Genomic DNA, 16,182 nt, shown 5'->3' with positions numbered 1-16,182 from the left:
TTCATGTCCCCTACACTTTAACTTCATCTTAGAGCCTTGAAATGAGGTTAACGGGGCTTAAACGTGCCAAAAATGGGCCAAAATACGTGTTTCTGAAGTGCAGGGACCAAAATTGTAAATTCTGATCTGGGAACCTTAGGCGGGGCGCGTAAGGATTTACCAAATCCTTACGCGGGGCGCGTGAGACTGTCAGACAGATTCAATGTATCTATTTAATGCAGTTGGCCTTTCGTTCGATCAAGAGGCAATGCCCTTTCACCCAATCAAGAGCCAAGGGGCAATTTCTGACTTACCACAAGAATTTGACAAGTGTACGCTCGAGATCGCGGCACGATATTCGATAAACGATCCTAACAGTTCCACTTTTCCTATAAATACCCCCCCCCCTTTTGTGTAAAAACCCACAAGAATCAGATCTAAAGCTCTAAGTTGGAACCATTGTTTCATACCTGAGCTATTTGATCTAGATTAGCACTCGGGGACCCTCCGTAAGTCTTCTTTCGCTCTTTTATTCGCTTTTCGAGTCCGAAAGTCAACGTTTTGTTGACTTTCTGCATTGACCAGCTTATGGTCGATGCGAAGTTCATGGAACTTCATAACGTGAGCGTGATCACGATGGTTATAGTCCGTAGTGACTATACCTACTGATCACCACGTTATCTAGGCTCAGTGACGAGTCGTAGTTTCGGCCAAAATGCGCATTCTCGCGTATTTTGTAACCAAACTACTCGTGAGCATCAAAGCCGTTTGTTTTGATGCCAAACCTGTTTTCTAAACTTAGTTAAGCATGTTCTAACATGCTTAGCTCGTCACTTTTAGTATAGTGCTTATATAGGGTCGTAAGGTAAGCGATCTAAACCATCGCTTATACTTTCGAACCCGACCCATTTCGTCGATCATTTTGATCCGACCAAACACATTAGGTGACCATAGCTATAACCTTCTGAGGTTATACCTTGTAGTCACGATGTTAGGCATTCCAGACGCGTTCTACGCGAACGACGCGTTAGGGTAGCATAAGCTACCTAAACGGGTCGTGATGGACCGTAAGCACTTAGGTTAAGTCTCATTTTAGTATGTAGGCTTTGTTAAACCATATTACACGAGTCTCCATGCTCATTTGGTTTACGAACCCGCGTACTATCCGATCCTTCCGACTTTGTCCGGTATATTAACATAGCTACCTATTAGGTGCCGTTTGATATCCCGTGGTCTTTAGCATTATCTGGTTATTATACAAGAACTCCAAAGCAATCTCAGGTGAGTACATAGAACCCCATCTTTTACATGTTTTCGAGGAGTCAATGTGAGTACATTGAACCCCTCTTTTACTGTTTTCCAAACTGTTTTGGGGTGAAACACATGTGCCTACTTGCTACTTTCATGCTTTCCGGTTTTCACATCATATACTGCTATGTTCGATAGTACATATATAGTACATGATTTCATTGTGTTTATGCTATGTATGCCCATTGTGTGCGTACTTAGTACATTGCTTTACATTTCATGTTACGTACGCCCATTGTGTGCATACGTAGTACATTGTTTCACATTGCATTACTGTTGCATATGCTCATCCAGCATATGAACACATTACACTACATTTTGAACCGTTGTACTCTACAATACATTTCATGCTACGTACGCCCATTGTGTGCATACGTAGTACATTGTTTCACATTGCATTACTGTTGCATATGCCCATCCAGCATATGAACACATTACACTACATTTTGAACCATTGTACTCTACAATACATTTCATGCTACGTACGCCCATGGTGTGCATACGTAGTACATTGTTTCACATTGCATTTCTGTTGCATATGCTCATCCAGCATATGAACACATTATACTACATTTTGAACCGTTGTAACCATTTGACTATGTGAACCGTCTTAACCCTTCAATTATATGAACCGTTTGTATCCATTGAACCGTGTAAACCAGTTGTATCCGTCGACAAGACTTACAATTGACAATAGACATTTGACTATACATAAACATTTCTACCGTTGTTAAACATTTCATCTTGATGGTTTAGTTTGAGTAAGTGATTTAAGTAACGAGGCATGTGTAATATGATACAAGCATGGTGGATACGCCGCTGGTACTTCCTATATATAAGTGTTTGTATGGTATTACATATCGTAGCGTTATTTGAATCATTTCAATTTGAGACATAGAACATTTTATACAAATAACACGCTTTTCACAAGACATTGACTTACAAACAACAAATCTTATACAAACTCTTTTTTTTTACATGGTCATTCAGTTAACCATGCATTGTTCTCTTATTTATACATACCATTTGATCTTACCGTTTTCAAATGATTTACAAGGCAAAGCAAAATACGAGGTTCATGACTAAACATTTTCTCAAACTCAAGTCATGAATTCCGTTTTCACAAAACCAATGTATCTCACAGGCATTTTTATGCTGACGTACCTATTTTCACATGTGTTTTCAGGAGATGATGCATAGGACTTATCAAGACATACTTAGGCGGACCTGTGCCTTAGTGACTTAAAACGAGACAAGAACTAGTTAATTTATGTTATGTACTATTTGGTTCTTGTTTGAACAATGTAAACTTTCATGTTTAATCAATAAAACGAAACTTCAATTGCCATGGATTTGAAACAATTGATTCTGTTACAACACTCCCCGACGTTTCCGCCACGTTCTGTATGTTCTACGTGGTCGGGGTGTGACAGACACTAGGGCGGACCTGTGCCTTAGGAAATAAAAATGAAGATAGACTAGTTTGATTATGTTTTGAACTCTTTGTTTTCCTGTTTAAGACAATGTATTACGCTTGTTAAATAAATAAAATGTAACTTTGGTTTCCATGGTTATGAAACAATTAATTCTGTCCCCAACACTCCCCGGCGTTTCCGCCGTGGTTGCATGTTATACGCGGCGGGGGTGTGACACTTGGATTGGTGGATATTCATTAGGTATGAATATAGAGCAAAGTGTTGCTGCCAAAGTTCATAGATATTTGTGGGATACAAATATTGGACTGACTCGCTCTCGAATGTTACTGCATGGAATCATTTCTGATTGATCATAAGTAAATTTGAGTAAAGGAGAATGTCATAGTATCCTCTGACCTGAGATACATATTGGGTCTTGATATTCACCAAATATTATGCCTTGACTTATTTCTTCGTTGTTAGCAATATGACAGTACATAAGGCTAAGCTCAGGTATGATACAAGGTGATTGTGAGAGACGTATATAGTCAAGAAGCGATTTGTTCCTCTTATTCGTTGAGAGTAAGATGTCTAAGGCCTGCTAAAGTTAAATCAATAGAGAGTGATCACTCTATGTCTCTGGATTTAACATGACATCTGCAACAAAGGGATAAATGATAGATTCACCTAAATCACATTCAAGTAAGGGACTTGAAAGGGATTGTGTTATTGAATGGGACATATAGTCATACGTATTAGGGGTAGTAAACCGTAGTTAGGCGTTATTTACTACTTGCATCAATCTTCTATGTATCTTGTGCAAGTGGGAGATTGTTGGACTCTGTATGCCCAGGACACATATTAAATTGATGTGGCTAGTACGTTATGATCCAAGTTGAGTCATACCCAATAACAAGCTAGACAAACACTTATAATATTTATTTATAATATGATCAAACAAATAAATATTAACACTTATAATATTTGAAAATTGGTTTTCTAAATAATTGCACTTGAGAAACTAATAAATTATATGGATAATTTATTTTTGAGAGAATATTTTATTATGTTATTTAATGGGTTAAATAACATTTTAAAATGTTGTGATGTGTTGGATAAGTCTTGTAACATATTGTGTTATATTTATAAAAGTTATAAATAAATACAAGACTAAATTTAAATGAAGATTTTGAAATTAATGGTGGGAAAAGCATTTAATGGCCAGCCCATTTATGGCTTCCCAAGGTGGGTTTCCACCACTTAAAATGCATGCAATACATCTTTACCTAGAGACATTAAATGCTGGTTCTCTTTCCTACTTTCTCTTACTTATTTAAAGTTGCAAAGCTCCATAAACTTGTCTAATAATTAATTCAGCCAAGAGAAGTTTTCCAAGGTGTTTTTAACTTTAAATATGAGAGATGAACTTGAAAGACAAAACACTAGAGAATACTCTCTAAAAATCAGCCAAGATGGGTCTTCCCTATCCTTGAGCTAGTTGTAAATGCTTCTAAACACTCTCTTGTTCATGTTTAAGGTGGTTAATAAGAGATTTAACGGATAAAAATCAAGAACACTAAAGATCAAAACATAAAGTCTTGAATGAAAGATAAACTTGATGGATAAAGAGTAACTATTGGTGTAAATCTTGTGAATCTTGTTTAGATATGATTATTTTATGTTGTTTGATGCTAGTAGTGGAACGGATCGTCATCTAACCATGCTAGATCATGTTCATGGAACATGAACTAGCAATATGTTAAGCTTGAAAGATACAAGATGATGAACCTTTCCACACATGAACATGAACTTGTGTAAAAGTGATTTTTCTTGTAAAATAGAGTTTTAAACTAGTAGATCTAAAGATCTACACGTGGTATTTTCGAAGAACCAAGTGTAAGATGCAAATCTTGTTTAAAAGCCGGATCTTACACAACTAAAAGCATTTTTGCAAACAAACAAGTGTGTAAACACTTGTGTGACAAAAGGTTTAACAAAGGAATAATTTCGTAATTTTTGGACTAGAAGTTGTAAAGTTACATTTTCTTTAAAAATAAAGTTTTTCAAGAAACCGATTTATTTTTAAAGATAGAAAGATCTACTAAAAATGTTGGAAGGTTACTACACAATTTTACACAACTTACAAGTTAATAGTTTGCGATTTATACTTATTTTTGACTAGTTTGATGTTCGAATATTGCTTATCGATGATTGATAAGTTGTTGATTAGATTTTGAAAAGAAAATGATACGCTAGTAAGCGTGGCCACCTCCAGTTACAGAGGAAACTCTCGCGAAATTTTTCCAGAAAATTAAGCTTAGAAATATTTTGTGACTAGTGTTATGAATATATTTTTAACTTGTTTTTCTTAATAAAATTCGCCATGATTTTTATTATAAAATAACTGTGACAACTCGAGTTTCCAAGATTCCACTTTCGCATTTATTGCACGTTCACTGTTTGTTTAATTGTTTACTTGCACAATTAGATTGCTGTGAAACTGTAACGTTTTGATTCAATAAAGTATATTGTATTTGAGCATGGTTATGTGTTACCTATGAAAGATTTGACAAATGCATGAATTTGGTGGTGAAACTGTAAAATTATATTGTGAAGGGTGTTTTGTGTAAGAGATGATATTTAGGGATGAGTAGTGTAATTAGTGAAATTCTAATCATTCTTAACCCTAATCCCTTTCACTAATCATCACCCAAGAATCAAAACACGTATTTTCACATTCTCTAATCCTCTCTTGCAATCATCATCTTCATCATTGGCACAAGCTCTTCATCACTCTTGATTTCCTCTCTTTGTCTAGAATCAATCCAAGGTAATTGTTTAATGATTGTTTGTTGTTAATCGTTGATTGATTGATTCATGCTAAAACCCTAGTTCTTCATAGGATAGTTCTGTGGCTACTGATTGAATCCTGATTATTGTGAAATGATGTTGATTAGTTGTGCTATCGTATGCCTGACAATTAGATGCATGATATGTTAGAATCGTGTGATTTTGATTTGATTACTGCACTGCAAGTATGAAATTAGGGTTTTCTGGATCGTGAACACGTAACTGTTACATTGAGTTTATGTTCGTATGATTGATGCTGATCTTTGATTTCACGTATTGTCCGAACTTTATATTGAATGGACATGGTCCGAATTTTTGACAAGGGAAACTTGTCCGAATTTTGTAATGGTAAGACTAATGTCCGACCTTTAGTCAATCAAATATGTCCGACCTTTAATCATGCAAATATGTCCGACCTTTAATCATGCAAATATGTCCGACCTTTAATCATGCAAATATGTCCGACCTTTGTTTAAGTTGTGATGTCCGACTTTTATAGGCTATAAGGGGTCCGACTTTGTTAAGGGAATCCTTGGGGTCCGAGTTTTATAGGATAATGTGGGATCCGACCTTTTAATGCTCATCATGGTCCGAAGTTTTTAAGGATGTTTGGTCCGAGTTTCACCAAAGCCTCCATGGTCCGAGTTTCTTTAAGTGATGTTGTCCGAATTTGTGATGGTTGAAACACAGTCCGAACTTTTAAGGGATTTGAGGGGGGGGGGTGTGTTGGTCCGAGTTTGTTGTAGGGATAACTTAGTCTGACTTTGATTGATTGTAATGAATAGGTCCGACCTTTGATTTGTTAATTCTATTTATTCAGTTAGCGTATTGGTTCTGATTGATGTTAACTCTGTTAAGTTATGCATTTTATTTTAATCTGTTTAATATGTAGCTTAGTTAAATGTGCTGATTCTGTTAAGCCTCCAAACCTCTGTTAAGTTGTTTACTTAGTTAAGTCCTTTAACTCTTTCAATATGTAACCCTGTTGAGGATATGCATTTAACTTTTGTTAACGCCGTTAACTAATATGTCTTGTTAAGCAAGATAACTCTGTTAGACATGTAACATTTCTAGTGTATGAGTTCTGTTAAGTGCGTTGACTGTATGAAGTATGTTAACTGCCTGTTAATCCTGTCAAGCATAAATGGTGCGATTTTGACTAAACCGCATACGTGATTTGTGATAACTGTTTAAACACACTTCGTGACATAAATGGCATGCGAACTTGAACAGATTTAATATACATGCATACTATAGGACGTGATTGATTATTCGTGAGAACATAGTTAGCATACCGAGCAAACCAAGGTGAGTTCACACTCTTACTAAGGCATGGGATTCCCAGGGCTTGGGAATGGGATTGAAGGAATGAGATTGAATAGAATTGTACTTACACTGTTACTAGACTATCTACCATCGTCCTCGGTTGTGCAGGACACATACGTAAAACCTACGTATACTTGTACTCCTCACTGTCCTCAGGTTGCGAAGGACACTCACGTAAAACCTACGTGAACTTATACTCACTACTGCCTCGGTTGTGTCAGGCACTTACGTAAAACCTACGTAAACCCCCGCGTACCCCTGTCCTCGGTTGTGAAGGATACTTACGTAAAACCTACGTAAACTTTGTACGTAATATTGTTCTCGGGTTAAGAAGAACAATTTATGGTTACAAATAGTCTAGTGTATATGCAACATGGGAAGCCCCCACCAACAGAACATACTATCGGCCCAGTAGAGCCACATGTTACAAACGAACTTACTATTACGCATTTACATTCTGTGAACTCGCTCAACTAGTTGTTGATCCTCTGTTACATGCCTTGCAGGTCGTTAGGTACTTGGAGCTTGCACTGGGAGGCGTGGTCGTTGTGGACAAGGATCGTGATACTTTGATTTAGACATTATGACGTTGCACACTTTATTTATGATTGGGCTTTTAAACATTTGCTTCCGCTAAACTTTGTTACTATGCTTATGTTTTGGAACACCTTTCATATGGATTGGTTTGGTTTAAATACAATTACTCTTACTATTTACATTGTTCTATATGATTGGTGGCTTTATCCTGGTCAGTCACGCCTCCAAGCGGTGATACTCCGCGTGTGGATTTTGGGGGTGTGACAGATTGGTATCAGAGCCATTGGTTATAGAGAACTTGGTTTTAATATGGGGAAAACGTTTTTATTAAAACCAGACTATAACCAGTACAGTGCTCAACGATCCACAACGACGCTTCGCTCCACGTGCAAGACTCAACATCCTAGGTAATTAGGTTTATGTTTATTACCTGCTTGCTAGAACTACATAGAACTTTGCTCGTAGTATGCTTAGATTACATTGCTTACTATTCGTTATTACTTGAGAATACCTATGTGCTTACACTCTTCTGTCATCGCACTACTCGCGAACCATTCTCACATATTCTACTTTTACTATGAAGATCATGTCTGGACGTGTGAACATGACTCAAGCCCAGTTGACGGCTCTTATAAATGAACAAGTAGCTGCGGCACTTGCAGCTGCACAAGCAGGTAGTATACCCTGCGGATGTGATACACACTAGGATCTTTAAATCCTACATTAACTCTTGTGTTTAACTTTGTCCTATTTGTACACAATAGGTCAACATGCCCCACAACCTGTCTGCACATTCAAGAACTTCATGGACTGTCGTCCAAGCACATTCAGTGGCACAGAAGGAGCAGTGGGACTCCTCCATTGGTTCGAAAAGTTTGAGTCGGTATTCGAGATGTGTGAATGCCCTGAGGCTCGCAGGGTGAAATACGCCACTGGTACTTTAGAAGGGATTGCGCTGACTTGGTGGAATGCGAAAGTTCAACTTTTGGGATTGGCAGCTGCTAACGCCACTCCCTGGAATGATTTCAAGGAGCTGATTTGTGACAACTGTGTTCTGTAATCTCTGTACGATGTAAAACAATGGTGATTATCAATAAAACAATGTGCTTTGGTGTTAATATATGTGTATTTGTGTTTGACAATTTTACAATTTGATTCGATTTCGACTTCAAACTTTAAATCACTTTCTGGAAGGTTATACGCAAACTGGTGCTTAAACGCAATCAGTTTAACGCGACCTACATTCCGGAACTGTGACGTAAGCCAAACATACCCTAAATATCCCTTACATTACTTAGAAATAAGTTTCGAAGGATTCGGTATGGCGAAAACATGTTTATTTGAACTAAAGAACTAATTACGACAAAACTGCGAAACGAACGTTGGTGACCGCCCGGATAATATTTAAATCCCACAAATATTCTGTTATGATTAAAATCTTATTTTAATCAGGTTCGTGTTGAAAAATAAATTAAAACGCTTAAAAACGTTATTTTCCAAGTTTAAGCACGTACCGCGTGTTTCTGCGCGACACAGTGCTTTTACTGCGAAACGCGGACAACGCAGCCAGTCTTGGCAACTGAAATTTATTTCAGTAATATTTTGGCGAGTTTATTTTTATAGAATAATAAAAATAAACTAGAACGCCATAAATCGGGATTTAAACGCTAGATAAAATACCCGGTACCCGATTAAACACCTACTTCTATCTTACTTACCAACAAAATTACACTCTACCCCCCTCCCCCATATGCATATACGGTTCTAATATATTGGGAGGCCCCACCTTTGATTTGTGAAATCTTGTTATATTCTCAAGATCTAGCAAAATATATTTCTTGATCTTTCCTAGATTTTTTTTAGAGATATGAAAGATCTTGCAAGATATATATGTAACATCTTATATCTTCTATATCTTCCATAATCTTTCAAAGATCCTACAAAATCCATTTTTTTATCTTTCTTGGATATTATGAGATCTTGAGATTTGATTTAGATCTTGCCCTATAAATACACCATACTTTACACTTCACTTCACACTCAACACTCCAAATCCTCCTCTCTCTCCTCCCAAAACCGTAAACACCCCACCACCTCCATTATCATCTTCTTCAACTTTGTTCTTCAAGTTTAAACCCCATTCCAAGGTAGTTTCATGTTGGTGTGAAGATCCAAAGGAGTTTCCAAGGTGATTTCAAGTGATTTCAAGCTCCATCTCATCAAAAACTCACTTGAATCTTGAAGGTATAAAGTTTATGTTTAAATCATATACTCGATTCTTGGTTGTTCTTGATGATTGGAAGTTTCTCTTGAATCTTGGGATTTTCACTAAACTTAAAATCTAAAGTGAAATGGGTCTTGAAAGAAATAAAAATGGTGGTGATATATATGTATGTATAACCGTACATATATGTGTGTGTGTATGAGCCTTGAAGTTTGATTTCTTGTTAAATACTTGTTTATGTTGTTGCTTGTTCTTGAATGATAGTAAAATGCAAGTGGTTAAACATCTATATATGATATGTTAAGTGTTCAAGTATATCGGCAAATAAGCATGAATATAGCACATATTTGATGCATCTAAACTCATATAAAATGTTGATATGCTTTAGACACTTGTACATGAGAATACATGTTGATTTAAAGCTCAAGAAGTGATGAAAAGGGGTTGTATGACAAAAATATTTTTGAACAGGTTATAAACACTAAAAATAACATTATTTGGTGTAATATAATGGCATAAAACTTTGACATAGGTTTGGTAGCATTGCATGTTGTACATATAGCTTAAAAAGTGATAAAATATGTGAAATTTGCATGATTTATATGCTCTATTTAAGACCTGCACTATTGTGAGTATAACCATTATTTTATTCAGTAAATAACATGGGTTGTGTCAAAATTTCAAGTCGTTTCGATTTGGGATGGTTCGGGTAACGTTTGATGCAAAACTATGTGGTAAAACGGTTAAAAATCGCCTTTTCGGAGGATTTTTATTAAACTATTTTTGATCAGTAACGAAACTGATATTTTTGATATAAAAACAAGTATTTTAACTTATACTAAGTTTACTTGGTGTTCGGTTAGTCATACGTGGCTTCCGACGCTCAAAAATGTTACCGAAACGATAAAATAAGTGTTTTTCAACATAACTAGAATGGGTTGTTCATAAGTAAATTTAATGTGTCACAATGTGCTATGTGTTTTACAATATGTGTATGATGATGTGTTAGTGTTGACAAGATTATGCGTATTACGCTTGAGTATATGTATATATACAAATACACCAAAATAATAAAAAATAATAACTTTTCGAGAAAACTCAAAGATATGTGAAAATTCTAAGTATCGGAGAAACTTCGGTATTTATGTGAATTTTGATTATTAAAATCATCCTTACTTTATTTAGGACGCATAAACAATTTGAGGGATTGTGTTAACATTTAAAAACGCACCCAAGGTGAGTACATAGTCCCCTCTTTTACTGTTTTCAATTGTTTTGGGGTGATTCATATGTACAAAGCGAATTTCAAAGTTTAAACGATGATTTCAAAAACGATTAAGGTGGTTTATACAAAACTAATAACGATTTCGATAAGGTGTACACGACTTGTTGGTTGTAATTACATAACGAATGACATTCATTAGCATTGATCAAGCCGACTAGTATTAGGTTATGGTACCATAGGATCTGACAAATCCCGTTATTGCACTGCACCCATGGTTATGTGTGGGGGTTGTGGGTAACGACTGAATCTGATGATTGTTAACTTACCCATTGGAGTTTTGTTAATGCGAAAACGAGTTGAACAATAAACGAGTTACACAGGTTTGAATGTTATTAACGAGACGACCAAAAGTAGTATCACTATGAAAACCAATACGATTTTGAGGCGAGATAAACGATTTGAAACGAGATAAACGAGGTGAAACGAGTAAACGAATTAAACGATTGGTTTTGGGCAATAATTAGCTAATGGGGCGGGTGTAGTATGATAGTATCATGGTAGATGCGCCGCTGGTACATCTTATATATATAAGTGCTCCTATCATATTACATTGCGTGTCGTTATTTAGCTCACCGAGGAAACGATTTTGAAACAATATCACACAACGATGTTTTTCTAAGAGATATAAATTATACGAGTTTTTACGAGATGTTTTACAAGTTGATTTTCAAAAGAAAATGTTTTTGGGTTAAGAATCATGGCTACGAGGTTTTATAAACTATAACCCGCTTGATTCGAGTTGCTCAATTAAGTTACAATATTATACTCTTTTCAAAACAAAGTTTTTAATAAAGTATTGCAACACTTAAACTAGCCATGAATTCGACACTCCTATAAAACCTATGTACTCGCCAGCATTTCTTTGCTGACTAAGTTTTTACATATGTTTCAGGTGTTGATACTTGAATGACTGCTAGGATGCATGCGTCACATAGGATCTGGACAAGGCCTTAGTGACATAATAACTATGATAGACAATATAAAACTTGTTTATTCTATGTTAAGACAATGCAATGCTTAATATTATCAATAAAACGAAACACTTTTTGTATCCATGGTTGTGAAACGATTGCTTCTGTTACAACACTCCCCGATGTTTCCGCCACGGTTTGTTGTCTTACGTGGTCGGGGTGTGACAGAAGAAAGTTGGTATCAGAGCCAATGGTTATAGGGAATTAGGTTATTAGTAATGCTTTGACCTAGACTATAACTTTAGGACCCTAACACAAGTTTACTTGTGTTTAGATTTTGAAACAAAACCGTCACCTATCCTTAGGTGATAACCACAACGAGAACACAAATCCGAATCTGCTTCGAAAATTAATCATCTGTTCTAGGATGATTGATTACTAGGTTTTGAACCCTTTGTTTTATGGTTTTGAACCCTTCCGGTTTGATTCATATTTGGCTTAGTGCCTTTTGAATTTTCAAAATCTCGTCAAAGTTTGGGTTAAAATAATGTGAACACGTGCAAACTGGAAGAGTGAATGCCTGTACCCTGAGTTTTCTGTCTAAGGCTAGAGTGTTCGTACAAATCCACATAATCGGACCAGTCACTGTTACCTGGGAACTCTTGGGGTGAGTGTTCACTTATAGGCGAGCATGTCTTCGCGACGCATTATTTTGATTCATTTACTTTGATTAGTCACTGCGTGTCATTTGTTTGTTTGAGGTAACGAACAAATGATCGCCTTCCTTGTGTTCTGTCGATGTTTTCAATACCTTTCTTGTTTATCCGAATGTCAATGCGAACGCGAATCCCGCCCATGGGCGAGCATACAATTTGAATGCAAACGAAGCGAGGGCCGACAACGAGGTTGTCAACGGTACGTTTCTTGTTAATAATCAACTCGCATCTATTCTTTTTGATTCTGGTGCCGATCGAAGTTTTGTTTCGTTATCTTTTGAACCTTTGCTTGCGATACCTAGAACTAAATTAAGGAAACCTTTATCTGTCGAAGTTGCTACTGGTAAACCTGTTGTTCTCGATTCTGTTATTCGTGATTGTCAGTTGAACCTTGATAACCACCTTTTTCCTATTGACCTCACGCCAATGCAACTTAGGAGCTTCGACGTCATCGTTGGAATGTATTGGTTAACCAAACATCACGCTGAGGTGGTTTGTTTCGATAAGATTGTTCGTATTCCTCTTCCGTCTGGCGATGTTTTGGAAGTTCGTGGAGAGAAGCCATCTCGCGGTTTGAAGCTTATGTCGTGTACAAAGGCCCAAAGATATTTAAGAAAGGGATATGTTGCTTTTCTAGCACATGTCACCGAGGAGAGAAGCAAAAGTAAGAGTATCCAGGATATTCCGATTGTTCGGGATTATCCAGAGGTGTTTCCCGATGAACTGCCTAGTTTGCCTCCAGTTCGTCAAGTTGAGTTTCGTATCGACCTTGTACCTAATGCCAACCCGATTGCGAAAGCACCTTATCGTCTTGCACCGTTAGAAATGCAGGAGTTATCGAAACAGCTTCAAGAGTTATCTGATAAAGGATTCATCCGTCCGAGTTATTCACCTTGGGGAGCTCCTGTCCTCTTCGTGAAAAAGAATGATGGGTCTTTTCGAATGTGTATCGATTATCGTGAGCTTAATAAGCTTACCATCAAGAATCGATATCCCCTACCTCGAATTGATGATCTCTTTGACCAACTGCAAGGTGCTTCATGTTTTTCTAAGATCGATCTGCGTTCTGGGTATCATCAACTTCGTGTTTTCGAAGAAGATATTCCCAAAACTGCTTTCCGCACGAGATATGGGCATTACGAGTTCACAGTCATGCCTTTTGGCTTGACAAATGCTCCAGCTATCTTTATGGACTTAATGAATAGGGTCTGTAAACCTTATTTAGACAAGTTCATTATTGTGTTCATCGACGATATTCTCATCTATTCGAAGACTCGAGCCGATGACGAGCAAAACCTTCGCTTAACGTTGGAACTCCTTAAGAAGGAACAACTTTTCGCTAAATTCTCCAAGTGTGAATTCTGGCTTAAAGAAGTTCAGTTTCTAGGTCATATAGTCAACGAGCAGGGTATTCATGTGGATCCATCCAAGATTGCTGCTATTAAGGAGTGGAATACACCGACAATGCCGACAGAGATTCGATCTTTTCTTGGTCTTGCTGGTTATTATTGTCGATTCATTTCTAATTTCTCGAAGATTGCGGTTCCACTCACAGCTTTGACTCAGAAGAATAAGCCTTTTGAGTGGGGACCCAAGCAAGAAGAAGCGTTCCAAACGCTGAAGCAGAAATTATGTAATGCTCCTGTTCTATCTCTGCCCGAGGGAAACGATGATTTCGTTGTCTATTGCGATGCATTCAACTTAGGCCTTGGTTGCGTCCTCATGCAACAAGGTAAAGTTATTGCATATGCATCTAGACAACTGAAAATCCACGAGAAGAACTATACGACTCATGATCTCGAGTTAGGAGCTGTGGTGTTCGCGCTTAAAATCTGGAGACACTACCTCTATGGCACGAAGTGTGTGGTTTTCACAGACCACAAAAGTCTCCAGCATATTCTTAATAAAAAAGAGCTGAACATGAGGCAACGACGTTGGGTTGAACTCTTGAACGATTACGATTGCGAGATTCGCTACCATCCTGGTAAGGCGAATGTCGTGGCCGATGCGCTTAGTCGAAAACAGCGAGTCAAGCTTCACTCTGTCCAATCTCTGTCCGATATCCAAACTCTTATTCTTCAAGCTCAGCAATCTTGTGTCTCACAAAATTTGATGGGTATGGAATTACCACATCAGCTTGAGCTTAAACTCGAAGCAAAAGGCGATGGTTTGCTTTATTTCAAGGATCGTTTGTGGGTCCCGAAACAAGACAATCTTCGCACCCTAGTGATGGACGAATCTCACAAGTCTCGATATTCTATCCATCCTGGTGCTAATAAGATGTACAAGGATCTTCGTACTAAGTTCTGGTGGCCTGGTATGAAGAAAGATGTTGCCTTGTATGTATCGAAATGCCTAACATGTCTTAAAGTCAAGGCTGAACATCAACGACCTTCTGGTTTGCTTGTACAACCAGGGATACCGGTTTGGAAGTGGGAGAGCCTTGCAATGGATCTCATCACCAAATTACCGCGTACATCTAAAGGTCATGATGCTATTTGGGTTTTTATCGATCGATTAACGAAGTCAGCTCATTTTCTCCCGATCTGCGAGGATCTATCTGCTGATAAACTTGCAAAGATTTATGTTGATGAGATTATTTCACGACATGGTGTTCCTTTGGATATCATTTCCGATCGTGATGCTCGATTTTCATCTCATTTCTGGAAAACCATGCAATCTGCTATGGGAACCCAACTAAATCTAAGCACTGCTTATCATCCCCAAACAGATGGTCAATCCGAGAGGACAATTCAAACTTTGGAGGATATGCTTAGAGCATGCGTGATAGACTTTGGTGGTAATTGGGATTCTCATCTGCCAATGATCGAGTTCTCTTCCAACAATAGTTATCATGCTAGCATTAAAATGGCACCATTCGAAGCTCTCTACGGTCGAAAATGTCGTTCACCTGTCTGTTGGAACGAGGCCGGTGAAGCTCAGCTTACTGGACCTGAGCTCGTTCTGGAAACAACGGACAAAATCAAGAAAATCCGCAATAATCTTGTGACCGCTAGAAGCCGTCAAAAGAGTTATGCAGATTTGGGACCTAAGCCCATGGAATTTCAAACTGGAGCCCTGATTTGATTCCTGGGATGCTTTAAATACCCGTGTCCAAAGATAACAAATTAAAGGTCAAGTTAAACGATTAATGCGATTATGTGTTTAGGTGTTCTCTTTTATTATGAGATCCGATTTTCGTTATCCAAATCCTCATAGAATCTTCCATATTCTCATATGAGGGATTCATAATAGGATATCAAAAGGTACTATCTTAAATCCTTAATGGGTTTCTAGGTGGTAGTTAAGACCCTTGGATTATATAGTATAATTCCATGATTCGAAAATAGACCCTTGAGTGGTCTAGTTAAAGATTGATTCAGAATCTGGTTAAGAGTGGCATGTGATGATACAGCTGAAAGGACCCTATGGTGGCCCAGTCACACTCATCACAGGTTCATTCATTTGGTTTTTCCCCTATACATTATTAAATGCACTGTGTGGACTATGCAAGAATGACGTAATTATGGACACGTACATAATTATAAAAATTCAGTGTACAGAAACCACGGTAAGATTTATCATGTGTAAGAACCAATAGTGACAACAATAACGAAATGTGAACAATGTA

Source organism: Helianthus annuus, chromosome 4 (assembly GCF_002127325.2).
Source record: "Helianthus annuus cultivar XRQ/B chromosome 4, HanXRQr2.0-SUNRISE, whole genome shotgun sequence".
NCBI lineage: Eukaryota > Viridiplantae > Streptophyta > Magnoliopsida > Asterales > Asteraceae > Helianthus > Helianthus annuus.
The sequence above is the reverse complement of the archived record's forward strand: the minus strand, read 5'-3'. Positions refer to the sequence as shown.